The sequence below is a fragment of the Pogoniulus pusillus genome, chromosome 14, assembly GCF_015220805.1.
Source record: "Pogoniulus pusillus isolate bPogPus1 chromosome 14, bPogPus1.pri, whole genome shotgun sequence".
Lineage (NCBI taxonomy): Eukaryota > Metazoa > Chordata > Aves > Piciformes > Lybiidae > Pogoniulus > Pogoniulus pusillus.
In genome coordinates this window covers 13,959,442-13,980,310 of record NC_087277.1, presented here as the reverse complement: position 1 = coordinate 13,980,310, position 20,869 = coordinate 13,959,442, and the positions used below count along the sequence as shown (strand labels likewise).

Here is a 20,869-nt window from a genome sequence, read left to right as displayed (position 1 = left end):
TGCATGACAGAGAACTGCCCTTCACCTTGTTTGTGGAGCATTTAACTCTGGGAGGAGGACTAATGCTGTCCAGCTAATTTAGTACCCTCCAGGCAGCCATTTCCTCTGTTTGCTACAGCAGGATCCATTTTCTTCTTTTGCTACTCCTTTCTATTTTTAATGTTCACCCTTATGAATAGAAAGCTTATTACTATATGGCATGCATTTTTCCTCACATCAACCCCTGAAAGAGGTCTCCAGTTTTACACCAGCTCTCTTAGATTTCTGATTCTTCAGGCTTGGCACTTCTTTTGCTGTGTGTATTTTATTTTTAATCCCCAAAAGGATTTCTGTTAGCCTGACCTACTCTGCAACCCACATCATGATAGCAGTATCTCACTCTGCTATGCTGAACATCATCAAGGCCACTCCACTGCTGGGAAACACAATCAGGTTGGTCCAAACAGCCCAGAGAGAGAGAGAGTTATCAACTATGTATCTTGACTTCAGCAGAAACTTTTCTGCAGCTAAAACAAAATAATAATTCCAGGTTGGATTTTTAAGCTTTCAGTCATCCCAGTTACATCTTCACCAGCTCCATGAAACAACTCCTTACAATCCAATATATTCTCCACTTTGGTCACTTTTCATCCATATCATGTACCTTCATGAGTGTAATAAATACCATAATGGTAGTAACCATGGCAGAATCCAACACACAAAGCACAAAACTTCAAACATAGTGGCTTGAGCATAGCCTGAGACATTTAATAGGCTGGGACATAATTGCTCTTGATAATTTTTATCTCAAAGAAGCCAGATGATGAACTGCCAAGTGATTTATCATAAGCCATTAGTATGTGGTTTCCCTCCCTTCCTCCTTCTCCTAATGCCCTCTTCCTTTGCCTCTGGATTTTTTCCTTCTGATATTTCTAAGTTTACAGTTTGGAAAGACCAAAAAATGCAAAGTACAGGCCTCTTACCCTCTACAATCAGCTGTCCTCTGCACAATTTATACACTGCAGTTGCACTCAAGGAACTCGCTCGTCTTTGATGTTAGACAAAACTATTTAAGAAAGTGCTCCTGCCCTAAAGATTTGCGCTGGTTAAATGAAGCATCTAAGAAAGGTGCCTAGTCAGTGGGCAAGCAAAGTGCAAGCCTGGGAAGGAATTTATGTCTCAATGATACCTTGGTCATGGCTTTTACCATCAGCTGGTGTCCTTTCTTTTAGGGCAAAGAATATTGTGGTTGAGAAGTGGAGTGTTTCTCTAACCTGCCAATGGCTTCCCAGTCCATAAAGAACCACTGGGGTTGTCCAATGCAGAGTAATAATCTTTCAATGTATCTATATCTTTGGAGAGAACAACTGCAGTTTTAAAATTGATGGTCAGATCAAGGTTTTCTGGGTTAAAAAAAAAGAGGAGAGGTTTCAGCATCCCTTCTATCTGCCAGTCGGACCCCATGGTACCGTGTCAGGACCATGGCACTCCCCACCTTTTGATCCTGGTGGCTGGTTGTAAGCAGCTGGAGGCAGTTTGCAATGTTACCAACATCAGGGTGTATATGTTTCATCTTCTCTAATAGAAAGTGAGGTGAGGAGTTCAGCACTCTCCTTTACCTCCACTGACACCAATCCCACTTCAGCCTTGATGGTATTAACACAATCTTTTAAAACTAGTTCATCTTATTACCACGGTGTACACTTCCTAAAGGCCATGGGCTAATGTTAAAGGCTGGAAGTGCATGTGATTTCATGGAAGAAATACAGAAACAGCACCTGAACCTCTAGCTGCCACAAGGGCAAATTTGGGTTAATGTTTCCTATTAACTCCTAGGTCCTTCTGTCATCTTGCTGTCGTGGAGGAGAAGGACTAAAGGAAACATCTCTCTCATCTTCTGCCATTTGCCAATAATTTACTGGAGGTCTAATTAAAGCAGAATAAATGTATTTTGCATTTTTTTTCACCCAAGAGGGTAGTTTAGATGATAATCACTGGAATGAATACACCATGTTTCTGACTGAATTTCCAGTGCTAATGAAAAGGGATACTCTGAATGATGAAGACAAATGCACTTTAAATGAGGAATTAATACTCCTTATAACAGCACAAATATGAAAATCCATATTCTTAGAGCAAATGTTTTGGTACTATTAGGCATTTATGTGTCTAAATCTCTGTTAGAATCTACAGCTGCAACAGACAAATGTTTTTGCTCATATTTAGTACTAATGTGGCTGTAATTTATATTCCCTTATTATCATCTCAGAGTGCCACTTCGTGCACTTTGTGCTGTGCCTTTTCCACTTCATAGTTTAATGTCCCTGAAGCAGCTCTTCATGGGGAAACTCATTCTTCTAGTCAAAGAACAACTGTTTTCAAATCTCTGTGATGCTTTCTGAAATACAAATAATAGCAATAATAAGGTCCAGACACTTCTACATTGAACAATGTGCAACAAGCTTGTGAGAAATGTTTCATCACATGGGACCTTGCATTCTTAAACTACATACATCAGGTTGGTTATGAAGGCTATCCATAAATATGAGTTACAAGAATGCCTTATTTTCACAGACAGAAGCAAATAGCAAAGTGTCCGTGAGATCACAGGCCTTACCAAGCAACAGCCTTGCTTGCTCCTGCCCCAGGAGCCTGCAGCCAGCCTCTGCAGTGAGTTCACCTACCTGATAGAAGGAGTCTTACATCTGCAGGGGTGAGAAGTTTAACCCGATTGCTCCCTCCCATACTGCTTTTTGGAGCTACCACAGCCTTCTCTTTACTGAACACTTAGAAGCATATCCTTGACACCTTCCACTCACTCTCTTTGCTTGTAACAGACCAAACAGGCAAGCAAAACACATACCTCCAGTAACATGAAGCAGCATGTCTCATTGCCTCCTGGGGAACTCTGAGGCTGGCCTTGTAAAGCTTTCCCACAAAACTGAACTGAAATTCAGTTTCAAATACTTAACATATGTTCCTAAAGGCTTTGTTAGAAAAGTGGTGCAAACTGTTAAATGTGGCAAATAGTGGAGAATTAAGACTGAGATCAGAAACGTTGCAAAGTCTAGGCAAAATCTTTTCTTGCTAGGTCTTGCACTTTCATGGTGATTTGCTGCCAATGTTTTGCAGTGAGGCTTTGTGGGTGGTAGATTGTCAGTTGGTTGGAATGTAACCTAGAAGGCTTCCTCTGGTCAAATATTTCATTGACGACACTTGAGCAGGACATAGATGTTCAGGAGTCTTTAAGTAGCCTTTTGGCTCACAGTTGCAGGTAATGATGGTTCCCCCGATAGACTCTATGCCATAATTAGTTTTCAGTCTCTCCAACTATTTTTAAGAACAAAGATAGAAATCAACTTCGTGGAACCATTATGCCACTCTACAGAAGATGGTATTTTAACTATTGCTATCAATACCTTAAATATATTATCCTTGCCTTGCAAACTGTACCTGTCTGTCAGATTAACTCCATTTGTTCTTGTTTGACAAAGTCTTGTAATAGCTTCTTCAAGTACATTCTCCCCCAAGATTTTCAATGAACCATTGCTGTTTACTCATGAGAAAAAGTATTCATTGTATCTCGATTCCTTGCAACAATAAAGACATTGGCTTGCACAGAGAATAGCTCTTCCTTTGCTATCAAGTTTATGTTAACATTCACAGCATCAATTAAACAACATTTGAGGATCAAATATGCAACAGTAACCAGAGAGGATGAAACAACTGCAAAGGTTAAGTTGCAGTTCTCATGCTTCCAAATGCATTTTACTGACTACTGATGTGAAGTCTGCAGGTTATTTCTTCTTCCTTCAGGTGTTAGAGCTCTTCAGGCTTTAGACAGCGCCATAAAAGGCAATCAGATCTTCCTTTCCAATCTCCAAAATAATTTTAACACAAGTAATACCAACAGAGTCACATCATTTAAAGCCTTCTCCTGCCACTGTACAGCTGCTCAGGCAGTTAATTACAATATGTTCCCAGGATAAGAGGCTGAATAGGCAGTCACATTTCTGTGCTTCATTAAAATGAGCTTAGCAAAATTAGGCTGATAGGATAATAGGGATACCTTGCACAGTTTTCACCATTCCCAGCAGCAAGTATTATGCCAGATGCTCTCCCCTTTCTGTGAATTATATACCTTGTATTTGTTGACTAGGAGTAAGTAATGGGCATCCCTTTTCATCTTACATCAAGCTGCTAAACAGAATTATTTTAAAGCCTTATAAAAACATGCAGTTTCTTATGCTAAATAACAGTGTATCTATTATCAAACTTATCACTCAGCATTAAGGAGAGAGAGGAGCTTGAAATATTTCTGTTAGGAATATACAGGAAATGAGCCACTCCAGAAGAGCATGTGCCTTACATGAAACAAGTTGTTTTCAAGTAGAAATGTACTTTCTTTCTGAGTTTATGCAGCTCTTGTCTCTCCCCTTCAAGAGTTATTAAGACTGAAAATTCAAGTTAGTTAAACAGTGCTAATTTATCCATTGTTGATTCATTTGTAGTGGGTCAGGGTCCCAGAGATGGGATTCAACTCATCTGTCTCCCTCTGGAAAGCTGTCATCTACTTAGCTACATTCAGTATAAAATCATTAGGGGAACAAAGTACCCTTCAGGGAAATCCAGAGAAAACACCTCTGATTACTGAAAGAGCTCCAAAACCACAGCGATTTTTTTTTTCAAACTATCCATTAATAAACTTTATTCACTTGACAGAAAGTGGAGATCCAGATAGAATAATTTCCTTGGGTTTGGTTTGGTTCGTTTTATTGAGGGGGATGGTGGCTGTGTTGTGGTTTCTTTTTCAAGCTATAACTCTTAGTTTCTGTTTTTCCTTTTCATGATAACAAATGAGGAACTTTGACGCTCTCTAGTATCCTTCTCTTGGCTTAGCACAGAGTAGAATGAATAGAGGAGTGCAGGTTATGCTTTATCAAGCTGCTTCAGCCATTTTGCTGAGTGGATAATGAGGAGCCATAGTGTGTGGGTCTCATGAGAATGAAAAGTGCTACATCACGTTGCAGAAGCTAGTTTGGATGTCTCTGGGACATCTGCAATAGGTTAAGTAGAATCTAATTTGGAAGCTCCTAAGAGCCAAACGATAAACAAGGCTATTAAGTGCAATGCTAGGTGGTATCAGTCCTCTGGCTACTGCAGATTAGGTTCCTTTGCAGAGGGACACTAGGAGGCATATTCTGCTAGATATTTTGAACATTACATCTGCAAATTTGGAGTTTAGTGGTCAAATGTGAAGTTGGAAACAAGCCTTTGCTATCGCTTCCTTTACTTACCCCACTGCAATGGAAATGACAGTTAGTGTGAGGCTCTTACTTTCCAATGACCATGAGGGAGGTATGTCTCCCTTTCTTTGCTGTTAGCCAGAGCTGTGTTCTAAAGATGAGTGAAGCAATTGCTGAGAAAAGTAACTTGTTATTCCATATACTATCCACCTCATATGGGTCTATTATGTATGATATATAGATAAAACAGGAGGGATTTTAATTTCTTTTAATCCCTATTGTTCTCTATCAGTGGAGTGTTTGTTATTACAAACAGTCATATGTGTAATTCCAGTGTGTGCAGTTTCATTGTATTCAGAATTACTGAAAATAATTAGCCAAAACAACAATTTCCCTTCAGGAGCTTAAGAATCACGTTGAGAGAGCAATGGTGTTATTAAGAATGATTTCAGAGCAGTAAATATAGCTATCTAATCATCTGTAATAAGCAAGCTAGACATCTGCATTTGACTGAAATAAATAAATATATCACTGCACATTCTATCTTGGAAAATATGCATGCATCTATCATACATGCAGCAAATGTGAAATACAGAAAAATATTTTTCAAGACACATAGTTTATTCTATGATCATCTCCTAACTATCACTTTTGTCTCCAAAATGCTAAAACAAAACCACTACTTATAATATTGCATCTATTCTGTAACAATCTATTAAAAAGTTGGAATGCTTAAAATACATCTTGTATAGATACAAAAAAGCAATCTGGATCAAAACCTACATCCTGGGAGACAATGAGACTGCCTCTGATGGTTCATAGAATCATAGAATCAACCAGGTTGGAAGAGACCTCCAAGATCATCCAGTCCAACCTAGCACCCAGCCCTATCCAATCAACTAGACCATGGCACTAAGTGCCTCAGCCAGTCTTTTCTTGAACACCTCCAGGGACGGTGCCTCCACCACCTCCCTGGGCAGTCCATTCCAATGGGAAATCACTCTCTCTGTGAAGAACTTCTTCCTAATATCCAGCCTATACCTACCCTGGCACAACTTGAGACTGTGTCCCCTTGTTCTATTGCTGGTTCAGTTGTTAAACTGATAAGGTCCTGGAGATCTTGTTGATATTCATTACTGAGTCCACATCAAAAATACAAGCCAGTAGTCTTGGAGCTGCATTAGCAGATGGGACATTTGCTGTGAGTGAACATCCATGCCCCCTGATGATAAAGCATATGGTCTAATAATCATAAATAAGGGTCAACATTTAACTCTCTGCTCTTGAGGTATTTAGTATTCATCTAATGCCCTTCTGACGGAAGCCCTGTGGAACACATGTGGAGAGCACTTCTCGTAAGCATGGCCATTTATATTCTGTTTGGCACATACTATTTATACTTCAGTTTATTGTTTGTGAAGTCAGGAGCATTAAACAACTTTTATGGTGCTACCTTTAGAGATAAGGTCAGCAATGCAGAGAGGGTGCTGAGCTTGTCAAGGATTGTGCAAAGTTTGTTGTCTCAGGGGAATCCCAGTGATACAGACTATGACCATAATCTGGACACCATGTGTTCAGCGCCATTCACTAGCCCACATCTCTTGGGGCAGGCACTGCAAGATGGAGCTGACCTGCACGGAAGGAGAAATGGGTGTACTGACTCTGCAAAATGCATCTGATTTTGCTAAAGTACTTTGCTAACACCACATACTTTTAAAAGAAAAATCAAACTATCATTCATGTTAAATAGTTTGAGGTCTGCAGTGAACACCAGTGTTTGACAAAATGTCGCAGTGATGATTTCCTGTCTACAGCTGAGATCAACTCTCTGCTTGCAGTCACTGGCTGTGTCTCACAGAATGATTTTGTTTCATCAGGGCTCATGGTTAGTTAATCTTTCCCAGTCTATTCCCAGGGTATGAATTGTGTTAGATGTTTCCATGAGTTTTCTCAAATGGGATTTATTTGTTACTGATATGGTTCATCAATATCTGGTTTTCTGTTGGCATGGATATAATTTACAAACTTTGTCACGGTCAGTGAAGGTGCACTTATTAATGAACATCAGCAGAAGGATACAAGGTGGCTGAAAAATATGTCTTCTGAGGAATCAGGCAGCTCAGGTAGTTCTAAGATAACATTAATAATCTCTAGTTATTTACTTTTCTAATATGGATATGACAGTAAGTTATAACTCAAAGGATCTTCATTACACAGTGAAAAAGCTGAACAGTGAACAGCTTAGGCTTACTTCTTACTTCATCCTCCCAGATGACATTTAACACTGTCTCCATTTAAAAATAGACCAAAGGCGTTGATCTCTCTATTGCTTTTCTGTGTTTGGAGAGTCTTTGGGTATTACCTTCCATCTGATAAGAAACAGAGGTGAGAAAACATTTCTCTGTTCAGAAAATCAGCATCAGGAACAGCTTTTCAGCATGGTTTAATTATTTTTTCTTTCTAGCACTTTCAAGATTGTATCCCTAGACATGATAAATAGTAAGTTTTCTATGAGAATATATTTAGCAAAGAGAATATTATTGGCATTGCTGCTGCTAGTTTTAAAAAAACCACACACAACAACACAGCAAAACACCCAACAAAAACTTCATCTTCCAAAAATTGGAGCTGTTTTCTGTTGTAATTAAACCAAGCATCTCATTAGCATTAACAATACAACACGTTTTAATGACCCAATTTATTTTAAGTTACATATCCAAGGAGATCTGATAAGGCCACAGTATCCTGACTTTAAAATAATTCCTAATTTAAAGCAGCCTTCTAGGGCTTGGCTGCCACATCAAATCGTGTCCTGTTATGATAGGACTTACTCAGCAGACCAACCCAGTTCAACCTGAAGGATTTGAGAGTGAGAACTTGCAAGCCTTTGACACAATAGTTTCTTCATGGCAAATTGCTGAACTTATTTTAGTTTAAATATATCTAAGGACTGAAAAGCAAAACAGTTATGGAAAATGAACTCTTTCCTTTATGTCACGGATTCTCCTCTCTCCCAAGGGCAGCATCTGGCAGATGGTGTGATATGCCATGCTGGAATGCAGCATGTATTTAAGGAGCAAACTGTAATTACAAAGGCAAAGCTTAGATGATGATTTCTTTTGACACAACATTTCAGTCTTAAGCATTAACCACATTTCTTGGCCCTCTTGGCTTTAGCACTCCAGATAAGGAACCATAAGATGCATTCCCAGTAGTTCTAGAATGTGTCCAGAAAGTGATTGTACAGATGTGATGGTGACAACCTCAGGGCAATAAATTGCTTATGTTCTGAGGCTCCAAGATTCAGCCCAGATGCCATGCAAAAGCTCTGCGAATACTTGGCCTGACCTTCTTCTACTTGGTGCCACGGTGAAGGGTTTTGGCCAACAGAAAACACAGGCAGAGCTTGTTCTCACTTTTATGAAAGACAAGAGAATATCAAGAGTTGCCATCATGCATTCACTAAGGGGGAATCTTGCTTGACTAATCTTACAGAATTCTATGAAGGCATGACCAAATGGATAGATGAAGGGAGAACAGTGGATATCATCTATCTTGACTTCAGTAAGGCTTTCAATGCCACCTCCCATAACTTTCTTGTAGGTGATCAGATGAGATGGCAGACACCTGCCGTTCAGGAAAGCTCCATTAGATGAAAAGCTAAACCTCTCATTAGTGAGGAATTTAGCTCAAGAGGCTAAAAGTCTACATCCCAGTATTGATTCTGGACATTCTTAGTAGAAAGATTAATTCAAGTGTTTATTGTATCTAATTTTTCATTATGTGTATCTGGTTGTTTCATAAACCAATTTACCCCAGGTATGGAAAGATCAAGCAGTAGAGATGCAAACTATGTATGACTTTTATGCCAGAGTATCAGAACATGACATTAATCTCCTTTCTAATTTCCTGCACTCCCATTTCTGTCATACAAGGTGACATCCCTCACAGCAACTGGGTGATTTATACTGTGGAGAGTAATTATTCTTAACTATCTTTAGTATTGGTACAATAGCTCATCCATCTTAAAGTAAATGATATATGCAAGATTATTTGTTTAGGACAGGTATTGAATCATTAAAAAAACCCTAATTCCTGGATAAATGTAGCATATCAGTGTTTGTCTGTCTAGTATGAAGCAAATTGCATGTGTCTATTATGAGAATATGCAGCTTGCTCTGAGTAAAGGGACTCTAAAATTTCATGGTGAAATACCTCTGTTAAAGCAGAAAAACAAAAACTAAAGGAAGATTACTCTCTTATTTCTCTGATCCAAAAATTTGATATAAGTACCGTGATGTGATGTCAAAACCAATAAATCATTGTCTGAGGTCTCTTCTAGACTAACAGTTTCAAGGATTTTTATGTGGACTGCATGAAGAGCAGGACAAGGATTTCCATATCCATGCATTAACATCTTCATGTTAATAACCTCCTTGATAACATTATGTTTCTGATAGAATCACAGAATCACAGTGTTAGGTGTTGGAAGGGACCTCAAAAGATCATCTATTCCAACTTCCTTGCCAGAGCAGGGTCACCTAGAGTAGGTCACACAGGAATGCATCCATAGATATGAAACTTGTTATTTATCCCCAGACTGATAGAGGTTCTCCCTGCTTATATCTGGGAACGAATGAGGATGGGCTCTTTTACTTGAGCTTGATGACCAGATGTTTTGTAGGATCTGTCTGGTTTGACATGCTTTCCATTGAGAAAATGTGACAAAACTAGTCTCCTAGGGCTCATGTATTATATGTGGAGAGGGGAAGTATGATGGGAGCTTCCTGTTTCTTGACATTAAGTTGGCAAACACTCTCTTATACTAACCAGAAACACGCTGTAACACAGGAATACGAGAGGAATATGAAGGGATTCCAATGAAAGGCATGGGGTGGTGAGAACAAGACACTTTAATTCCAAACATTAATCTACTATTTAATGTTGATTGAGTAGCTCCTCCAAGTCCCAAACTAATAGAGCTGACACAAGACAATGCTTCAGTTACATGAGGGTATTGTGCAAGGCAGCATTCAAGAAAAAAAAAACAAAACAAAGCAAAACCAAAAAACCCAACAACCAAACAAAATTTTATGAAAGTTGGATATGATACCTGCTTCTTCTCTCCCAACCCAGACCTCTTGGTCATTCACAAACAGTACCAGCTTGCTCGAAGTGACATGGCAAACCCAAGTATGTAGTTACCCAACACTTCATTCTCTTATAGATGTATTTTGGCAACATTCAATGCTGGTTTTCTTCCTACCACCATGTGCTTGCACCAAGGTTCTCCCACAGTATAATAGCCTCTCTGAGTTCTTCCATAAACATATTAATCACTGCTAATTTCAGGGTGGCCTTGACCAATTTTTTCCACTTTGGTTCATTTTTTTAAATAGAAAACACTGCTTACCATCTCATTTCTCTCCCTAGTAATTGTCTTCTTGTGGATAAGCTGCCTTGTCTCTTTCAATCATTTGTATTGCTAGGCTAACCAGTTAATTTTCTGTAGAGCTGGCAGAATAGAATATTGGCCATATTTGCTAAAATCAGAGAGAAGACAGAGGCAGAGAGAAAGTTCAGAATAGAGTAAGTTCTAGGATAGTGTTGGAGGACTGTTAAACTCAAGCTGAAGCTTGTGGCTTAAAAATTTTCTGGTCTTAGTTTTCAGTAAAATGCTCATATTCATCTATCAAATCAAAACTCATCATCTCAAATCAAAAATACATCCATTGAGAGAGGACAGTCTCTTCATTTTTAAGCACATTTGGCTACCTCATGCTGAAATCTAAGAAACCAGAAACCAGCAATACTAGAAGCCAAGCAGACCACAGCTTTGCCTGATCCAAAACTTATGGGAATCAATGGAGGCTGTCACAGTCTCCAGTGTGGCTTACATCAGTTCTCCTTAAGAGTGACCATCATTAATCCCTGCTATGAGGCCAGAGTTAAAAAGTCTTGGGCTTTAAGTGCCAAATGTAGAAAAACAAATTACTACAAATTTCTCTTCCATAGGAACTCCCCAGATGACTTCTTGCTTTGAAAAGTTTCTGTTTATCTTTTGTGGAATCACTTTTCTTTCTTTTACAGGAATTACCTCAAATATAAAATTCACGTATGAAGAAGGAAAATCAATCAAAGCATAATAGCTTATTCAATGTTATAGACTAGTGCTGCCAGTGAAAACTGATAAAGGAATAATCAGAGTGCATTAGACCCCATCCTTTCCTGAATTGTATGGATGCAGCTCTTGATGTAGCAGAGGCAGTTTTGATACTTCAGAATCTATACAAAAAGCATGGGCCAAAATTTTCTCACATATTAATTTTATGCCAGAGTAATTTCATGCATTTTAATGTGATCACTTTGCATTTATACCACTGAGTGAGACACAAGAAAAAAACTTCTACAAATTCTCTCTCTCCCTTTTTTTTTTTTAATATTTATGCAAAAGCTATAATTTAGACATAGTAATTTTCAGAAACATAATTCTTTTTCTTTGTGAACCCTTTACAATGCCATAAGTACAAATAGTAGCCATTGAACAAAGTTTGTACTGTCAACAAAATGTCAACCTGAAGATCAACAGAGAAAAAGAAAACAAACAAATAAACCAACCCAAAAACAACCCCCCAAAAAACCCTAATAAAAATTATGATTCTAATATGGGATCTGAAGAAAAAAAAATCCTTAATAAGAGTATTGATTCTAATATAGAGTCAAGTAAATTCACTTTTTGTCATGACAGTGGCCATCTAAAAAGCAACATTTCTGAAGCTTTCTTGTTGTTGTTGTAATTTTTTTTTGAACCTTCATTCAGTCTGCATCTTAAAGAGCTCTCTGCTAATGAGGTTGCTTTTTCAGCCCTTCTCACCTCCTGTAATTTGCTTAAAATATAGAAGGCAAATTAAGCCAGCTCAAAACAATATTAACAGACTGGTGCTACTGTTATAATTAAATCACAGCAGATGCAAGGGCGTGATGGAGACTTGGTTGTGAATATATGAAATAGTTCTGAAGACAGCAATCCATCTTGTTAGGGAAAATTGTCATCATTCTAATGATCTAATGCACATTTGCCCTTTTCCTTTTCTTGCCCTTCAGTTACCCGGTAGGACACAAGGTAAACTGGCTTCCTGTATGTTAATCCTAGCTAACTGATACTAACACTGTACTCCACATTATTTAGAGGATGCTCTTGCAGCCACAGTAGGTGCTGTCAATAAAGAAGCAGCTTTTTTTTTTAAGAGAGTTTAGTGTGCTGTACTGTTATCTCAACATGACCCTCATACAACAGACTCCTCTAGAGGCACACTCAGCTCTGCTTGTGTTTGCTCTGAGTAGCCACAAGCCTCAGTGTCCTGAGCTGGATCCAAGCAGTAGCTGCAAAAAAGCTGTGGTGAAATAAAGACAGAGCTATGAGCAGCATAGGACAGAATTCCTCAGCTGGGGAGAGGTGTGGACCCAAATTTGCAGTCCCTGGAGATATTAATTAATTGCTTGGTTGACAGAAGGCCCTTTGTCTCCTCCAGCCATAATCTAAAAGCATGCAACAGATTACTTGACAAAAACGCTGTCATGGTTTAATCCCAACTGACAGCTAAGCCCCACAGCTGCTTGCTCACTTCTGGCAGGTGAGATGGGGGAGAGAATCAGAAGGACAAAAGATGGGCAGCTGGAGCTGAGGATTGAGGAGGAAGGGATGTGTCACCTCAAAAACTCACATGTCATTATAGTTTCTCATGATATCCTGTGCAAATGGGGTTAATGACAACATAGAATGCATAGACCTGGATAGCTCAAATTCCCAGACCATAGAGAAATGTCATCACTTGATGACTCTGAGTGCCCTCTTGTTTGGGGATCTGCTTAAAGGCATCTTCCTATCGCACTCTTGCAGGGTAGGTGTGTCAGGGTTAGAAGTGGACATGAACACCATGGAGCTCCAAATCCTGACCAGAAGGAAGCACACCATATGGTGTTTATACTTGCAACATACCATCAGGTTGTCACACACAGTCCATCTCTTTGGGTGTTTATCATTCCATCTGTGTGGCTAGCCTTGGAGACATTGATGCTTTTCTCCCCACAGGACTCTGGGATGTACTCAGTTCTGATATGCTTCATTCGATTTTACCTTTTGGCTTCTTGTGCTACCAGGTATACACATCTCTGCTTGTTTATGCTTGAGAAAAAACAATCAGCTCAGAAAACAAAAACAAATGAACAAACCCCAAAACTCTTTCCCTTAGCTTGGAGCATCAATCAAACCAAGCAAGGGGAAATGAAGTGGAAATGGAGTGTGACATCTGGGGAAAAGCCTTCCTTTGATCTTTCTTGATTTTGTTGGTTACAGCTACAGGGTAAAACATAATTCCTTCATTACTCTCTGGTATGAGAAGTAATTGCTTTGGATAAGGGTAGTGACTTAAAATCTTCATCCTGCAGCCTGCACTGGGGAACGATGTTGTGATGTTAATGTAGTACAAACCACAGAGGACAGCTTATCTGATACTCCCTCCCTAGAGGTGTTCAAGCCCAGGATGGATGAGGTCTTGAGCCATTTGTTCTAGTGGGTTCTCCTGCCTATGGTGGGAAATGATCTTTGAGGTCCCTTCCAACCTAAGCCATTCTGTGATTCTATGAAAACCTCATTAATAGACTTGATTTCATCCAGACCTAATATTACCTATAAATTGTTCAACAGAATTTAATGATGTCAGAGAAGCTGAAAGATAAAGACCCGGTTGGAATAATGTAGACACCCTCCATAGCCAGACTTCTCCCATTGTAGTGTTGTGTGTGCTTGCTAACTTGCCTGCATATCATACCTGTTCACTGAATTACTTTTACCCTGATAATGAGCCCTTTAGTGAAAGACAGCCCTACTATCTTCTCAGGTTTGATCTGCTGACATGAATGACCGAATGGCATGTGGCTGTAGAGTAGATACATGAAGACACAACCTCCCAGAATATCACAATCTGTGCTTTATATGATGGACCCCTATATGAAAACCAGGAAACAAGAGCAATAGATAGCTACACACGTTTGGAGGAGCATATTAGGCATTGCAGAGTATGCTGCACTCAGGACAATCACCAATCTTAGTTCTGGTATCTTAGAATCATAGAATCAGATGTGTTAGAAAAGACCTTTAAGATAATAGAGTCAAACAGTTAACCCAATACTGCCAAGTCTACCACTAAACCATGCCCCTAAGTATTCAACTGGCTGTTCAATACCACCATGGGGCAAGACAGCCATCACATTTGCTAATCTTCTGTCAACTGAGGTCTCCCTGATTAGTCAGGGTGACAAGAGATTTAAATGCACTGTAGCATAAAGGAAGTCACTCTCCAGGGGGATCTGCTCTGGAATGGGCCAAATATTCTTACTTGTCTGAGTAGAAGACCCTAGTTCTTTTTAACATAAAATGGTCTCAAATCAGTTAACCGCACTTGCATTACTTTTCACTTAGGTGACCACTGCTTGATAACCCGTAGAAGTTCCTGTTAGTACAGAACATCATAGTGTGACCTCTGAGGTATGGTAGGATTATCTTGACATCCTGAAACTTGTTCTAGCCTCTCTGACTCCTTAGTCTTGGTCCTTCTCATCAAGGAACACAGTAGCATTTCTATGTGGAGTCACACAGAGTCAGCTCCAAGGAAGATAATTTCCTTCCCTAGTCTTTCCAATACATTTGCTTCCATTTTTCTAAGTTCTTCCATTTTCATTAAAGAGAGTGTCTCTGGTGGAATAAAGCACCTCTGCAGAAGAGAACAAAATTGAAATTCCATTGACAATTCACTGTTAGGGCTTTAATTAATTAAACCAAAAAAGCTTTCATCCCCAGCAGCTTGTGAGGTCCCCTTATCCTGGTTGAGCAGGAGAAGGCTGGTAGCGACACGGTTCCAGTTAGTGGGACTTTTCATTACACATGCAATAATATCTCTAACGAGTTTCTTTCTCTGTGGCCTAAGCATTGTAAATGAAAAGTCCAAAACATAGCAAAATGCTGTGGAGTACAGCAGAGCAACAATCTCTGGTGTTAGGTCTTTTCTCCTCTCAGAGGAGGGATTTTTTTATTACTGAATTAAAGGGAAATTCACTGGTCCCTTGACTGCCCTGAAAAACTGAGAAGTTATTATTATGAGCTTCTCTACAATAGCAAATTGCCTCTGTTTTAAATATTTCCCTGGAGGAATACTTTTTCCCAGGTCCCTCCAATAAAGCCACCAATTCCAGAGAGTGTAGCAGTACTTAGATTTATTATCTGACAAAACTTATATAGCAAAAGATTACATCTCTCTATATTTTTTTGGGCTGTTTTGTGGGAGCTGATGCCATCAGAAATGAAATAACTAACTTCTGAGAATGCTTCCTTTTGGTTTATCATCTCATTTTGTTTTATGAATGTGGCTTCCAGAGCCTTTTGTTTTTATTCTGGCTTTCTATGTTGCTGTGTCTGCTATTTTAGCTAGTTGTGTCATCACTTACACTATAAAACCAGGAGCTCTTCTGGACATAAAAATAACCTCATGAAATTCGTGTACCTCCACAAAAATGAATTTGAAATAACAACAATAATAAAAAGTTCCATGCATTTAAAAGCAAACCTCCTTATCCTTTTTGCAATGTAAAAAAAGCCAAAAAGAAATCTCAGAAAGGATAACATCCTGCCTTTGCCTTGGTTTCAAGCCCACTATGTAATCAGCCAAAAGAGTAAATTCCTCCTTCAGAGGAAGTTCATACAGAGAACATAGGTGCAAGCTTCTGCTCCAACCAAAACCACTCCTCTAATATAAGTAGGACACTGCAAAAGAAAAAAAATCTGGGCAACTGATCTCTTAAGCCAATTCCTATCCAATACACAAGCTCTCAAATGAGAGGAATGAATGCATATGAGATTGGGAAGGAAAAAAATCACAGAATCATAGAATGGGCTGGGCTGGAAGGGACCTCCAAAGCTCATCTAGTCCAACCCTCTCTGCAGTTAGCAGGGGCATCCTCACCTAGACCAGGTTGCCCAGAGCCCTGTAGAGCCTCACCTGGAGTACCTCCAGGGATGAGGCCTCTACCCCCTCCCTGGGCAACATGCTCCACTGCCCTCACGGCAAAAAGCTTATTCCCCAAATCCAGTCTAAATCTATTCTTCTCCAATTTGAAACCATTGCACCTTGTCCTATCACTACAGGCCTTTGCAGCCAGTCTCTCTCCATCCTTTTTGAAGGAGGTATAGGCTGGATGTTAGGAGGAAGTTCTTCACAGAGAGAGTGATTTGCCATTGCAATAGGCTGCCCAGGGAGGTGGTGGAATCACCGTCCCTGGAGGTGTTCAAGAAAAGACTGGATGGGGCACTTGGTGCCATGGTCTAGTTGACTGGATAGGGCTGGGGGATAGGTTGAACTGGATGATCTTGGAGGTCTCTTCTAACCTGGTTGATTCTATGATTCCCCTTTCAAGTAGTAGAAGGCTGCTATTAGGTCTCCCCAGAGAGTCCTCTTCTCCTGGTTAAACAACCCCAGCTCCCTCAGCCTGTCTTTGTAGCAGAGGTGCTCCAACACTCTGCTCATTTTTGTGGTCCTCCTTTGGACCTTCTCCATCAGGTCCATGTTCTTCCTGTATTCAGAGCTCCAGAGCTGCATGCAGTACTCCAGGTGAGGTCTCACCAGAGCAGAGTAAAGAAGAGGAATGAAGGAGAAAAAAAGAGAATGTTGCCTTAATAAAATCCAAGTTTCCTCAATATACACCTCCCTCTCCTCCTCCCAAGAGCATAAACTTCTATCAGTTCTTTCCTGCATCCTCCATGCATTTTCCTCTGGAGGCCTTGCACGTATACACATATTCCACTTTTCATTTGCAGTGTCTGTGCCTTCTATTTTTCAAAGCTAACAGATGAGTCTGATATTTTCTACTGTTTTATATTCTGGAGAAGTTTTCCAGCAAAAGCCTTGTGAAAAATGGCAGCATGCAGCTGTAACTCACAGGTTGCCTCATGGAATTAAAGCCCTGTGATTCTCTTCATTTGCCCAAGCATAATACATTCTGTGTAGGCCAGAGATGTCAAATGCTCTCAGAGAAAAAGGACAATTACAACTTTTAGCTATGGTCTGTAGTTTTCTCCTGCAAAGTTTCAGCCTCATATTAAGCTCAATAAACAGCCTCTCATTAAACTAAATATAGACCACTTGCTCATGCAAATTACATTATCCCAAGTGGAGCACACCATTACAGTAATTGCATTTACAAATGATATGAGCATGCCTAAGCCTGTTGGGAAAAGTTTTTTCCTCCACCTACATTAATCTTAAGATTCAAGGCTCCATTGAGATGAAGGGCTTGTTCACACCTCAGGCTCCCTGTGACAGCCCTCCATCAATTCAGCTTGAAAAGCTGCCTTGGGAAGCGGGAGGAGGAGTGGGCATTTACCCACAGTTCTCCAGACAGCGCTCCTGGTGTGGCCATTCACATCCGAGCCATAAGTGAATATGGGAAAATGCCCTCAGGTGAGATAGAAACATTTCACACCTTCTTTGTTCTGAAAGTAATTGTATAAGAAGGATGAAAACATCAATATGAAGCCATGCTTTAAAGCAAAGTAAATAAAAAAGTTTTTTATAAGAGTTGTTACTCTTAGGGAGGAAGGAGGTGAATAAGGCTACAAAGCAAGATGATTATAGCTTTCTCCACCACCTTTCCACTAATATTTATTTCTGATAATCAAAACAGTCTTTGCAAATGTGAGCAGCTACCTAGGAAAAAACCCAAACACCTCATACACCACTTTATTGCCTCCAGATCTTTCCAGTGTGACAACCAGTGCTCAGTTAGTAAAAAGGAAGATGAGAGCTACGGTTAGAGATGAAAAGTACTGCATCAAGAAAAAGGCATTTTTTTGTGCTTAAGATCTAATGTGGTATATGGAATTTAGGTGTGAATTCATCACTTAGACTTTATGGCGCATTCCAGAGATGAGAGGAAGATATGATGACCCAAAATAGGCGATCTAAGAAGATCTATTTCGTCTTAGAGCTAAAACTGCAATTCTAGTAAATGGTGTCTTAGATAGAAGAGAAACTCAGGAAAAAAATATAGGGGCAGTTGAATAACCTACACCAGACTGATCGTCAAGGATTAGGGCTGGACTAGCCACTGAATAAGTGACAAACACTCTATTAAGCCCCATTCCTTCCCAAAGGGGAAGTGAAAGAGACTTAAGGATTGGAAAAGAAAACTAAACCAATTTAAATGAAAACTGTAAAAATCCCCAACCAACCAAAGAAAATGTAATGAAATAGATGCAAATAGATACAAACCAAATATTGAACTCAAACCTCCTGATGGCAATGATGCCACCATCACCACTGATGCTGTGGAAGGTGCTGGAGAAGTCTCAGACTGGATTAAATGGAAGATGAGAACTGGATTCAGGAGCACATTGTCGTGGCAGGCCTGATGGGCCAGAAATAGGCTTATACATGTACTGGCTTGCCCAGGCATGTTTTCCTCCTGTGGTAAACAAGCTACACACACTTTGCTTGTGCCTGCCATGTGCAAGGCCTATGCTTTTCCCAAATGTGGGTAAAGCAAGCCTATGGTTTCTCCTAACGTGGTGAAACTTGGCTAACTGCCATTCTGATTGGCTATTTTGTGTCCAAAGTTCTATTAGTCTTGGCCCACACTGATAAAAAGAGATATACAGCTAATCACAGTGTGCTGTGCCATTCTGTTCATGCCTACTGTTGCCTGCTGCCCTTGCTTACTGCCTTCTTGTTTGCCTGGAAACTCCACTGTCACAAATTTACCAGGGACAGGCTCTAAATGCCTCCAGGCAGTCTGCCTGCATGGCCAGCATGACATCGTGCTGAGGCTGCACATTGCAAGAGATCCTGCCTACGTCTGAAAGTCTCCTGCCAAGACAGGAAGTTCTGGAGATACACAGATTGTCCAGGGGACCAGGTCAGAGATTGTCTGCCTCCTTTCCCAGAAGCCTGGGAAGAATCAAGTCTCGGTGACCAACAAGACAGTGACAGAATTCCTTGAAAGCAGCTTGATGACACATTCCTTGAGTGACATGGGATACTAATGGGTCTTTCAGGAGGCTAAGGACAGTAGGAAGAGATGTTGGCAGTGAGTAAACCTGTCTGGGGAAGGTGGTGGAAGATGAACAAATCAGATCTATTGTGAAGTTCTGTGGCAACAAATGCTCACAAGTGGTGGATGGAATAGTAATCAGGGAGGAAAACTGACTCCTAGGTGAGTGCAATGAGCTCTTCTCTGGGCTGTCAGGCCAGCATCAGCCTGGCTATGGCTTGGTTAGTAACTGCTAGGGATGAGTGAAGAGACATGTCTTCTGCTGGGCTGGTGGGACCAGCCAGAGCACCAGGAACAGGATGTTTCCAGCCTGTAGTTGTCATTAGGGATGTGCAGCTCCGCTGCTTATGGCTGCTGCATAAGGTGTTAGGATGGCTGCTGTAGCAGCATAGCAAATCAGCATCAAGAGCTGTCAAGAGGGCACTGTTATTAATGTAAAGCTGCTCTTAATAATTTCAAGCGAGCTGTAAAATTAGCCTCCCCTAGGAGAACAGCTGAACAAATGTGGCACAGAGAACAAGAAGGGGACTGTTTGGTCAAGTCAGAATGGGAAACTTGGACTCAAAACCCTGTGATTTCAACACCAAAAAGGAAAGCTAGAAATTTAAATATATGTGTGTGTGCCTTCTGCTCCTAGTCCTCATGCTTCTGCTTCCTTGCAATCCTGTATTGGCAGCACTGGCACGTGGAAAAAGTACAAATACAACCCTGTTGTGTTTTGGAGACCCTTGCCATGAATTTCAAGGGCAGAAGGGCCAAACCGTACTTCCCTGTGTGCTATCCACATGGCCAGACTCAGGATAGGGTCTTTCTGCTTCCCTGACTGCACGAGCACTGGCAAGGCAGAGAAATTAAGACATCAACAGCAGGGAGGGAAAAGGTACACCAGAGAAAGTTCCTTGGTCTGGATGACCATTAGGAGCACCTGTTTACAAGCATCAGGCAGAGATGAGGAGGAAGTGAGCAGAGAACCTGCTTCTGCATACACTGTGATTGGCTTCCAAGTCTGAGAGAGGGAGGGATGGATTTGCTGCTGTAAAGAAACATTGCAAGGGCAAGTGAATTTCAACTGGCTGGTGCCTTAGGGGAAAGTGTGAGTGCAGTAGCAAACATCCTGATTAGCCTCATTACAGCTGAAAGCTCCAAGCTCTGTGGCATAGGTGTGCTGTTGCATTGATGTTTATAGCTCTCAGATGGCTTTTTACTGGAGTAAGATAGAAATGCTTGGAAAGTGGAGAAGTGTGACAAGCTCTCAGCTTGTCACAGGCTAACTCATCTTCCAGAGCAGTGCTCCATCCTCGTGGCCTCTCAGGGCCTGGCTACTAAGAACACCTCACCAGCTGCTCACATTAGACATCTACAGGCAGTATCCTGGGGCCATGAGGGTGCAATGCACTTGAGAACTAGTGCCCAAGATGGGATGCTGGTACAGGGAAACATATGACTGCCCTACATCAGACAGTCTGTGAGCCCTTTAGTCATTGATTTGCCTACAAAGACCCACATTTACCAGACTCTGAGCCCTTTTGTGCAGCCAGACCAGC

At 40.6% G+C, this 20,869-nt stretch overlaps 1 long non-coding RNA gene across 1 annotated transcript in view; it reads left to right on the top strand.

The window, feature by feature from the left end:
- Positions 1–20,869, top strand: part of LOC135181051 (uncharacterized) — a 72,117-nt gene that overhangs the window by 6,167 nt on the left and 45,081 nt on the right. The window lies entirely within an intron of this gene.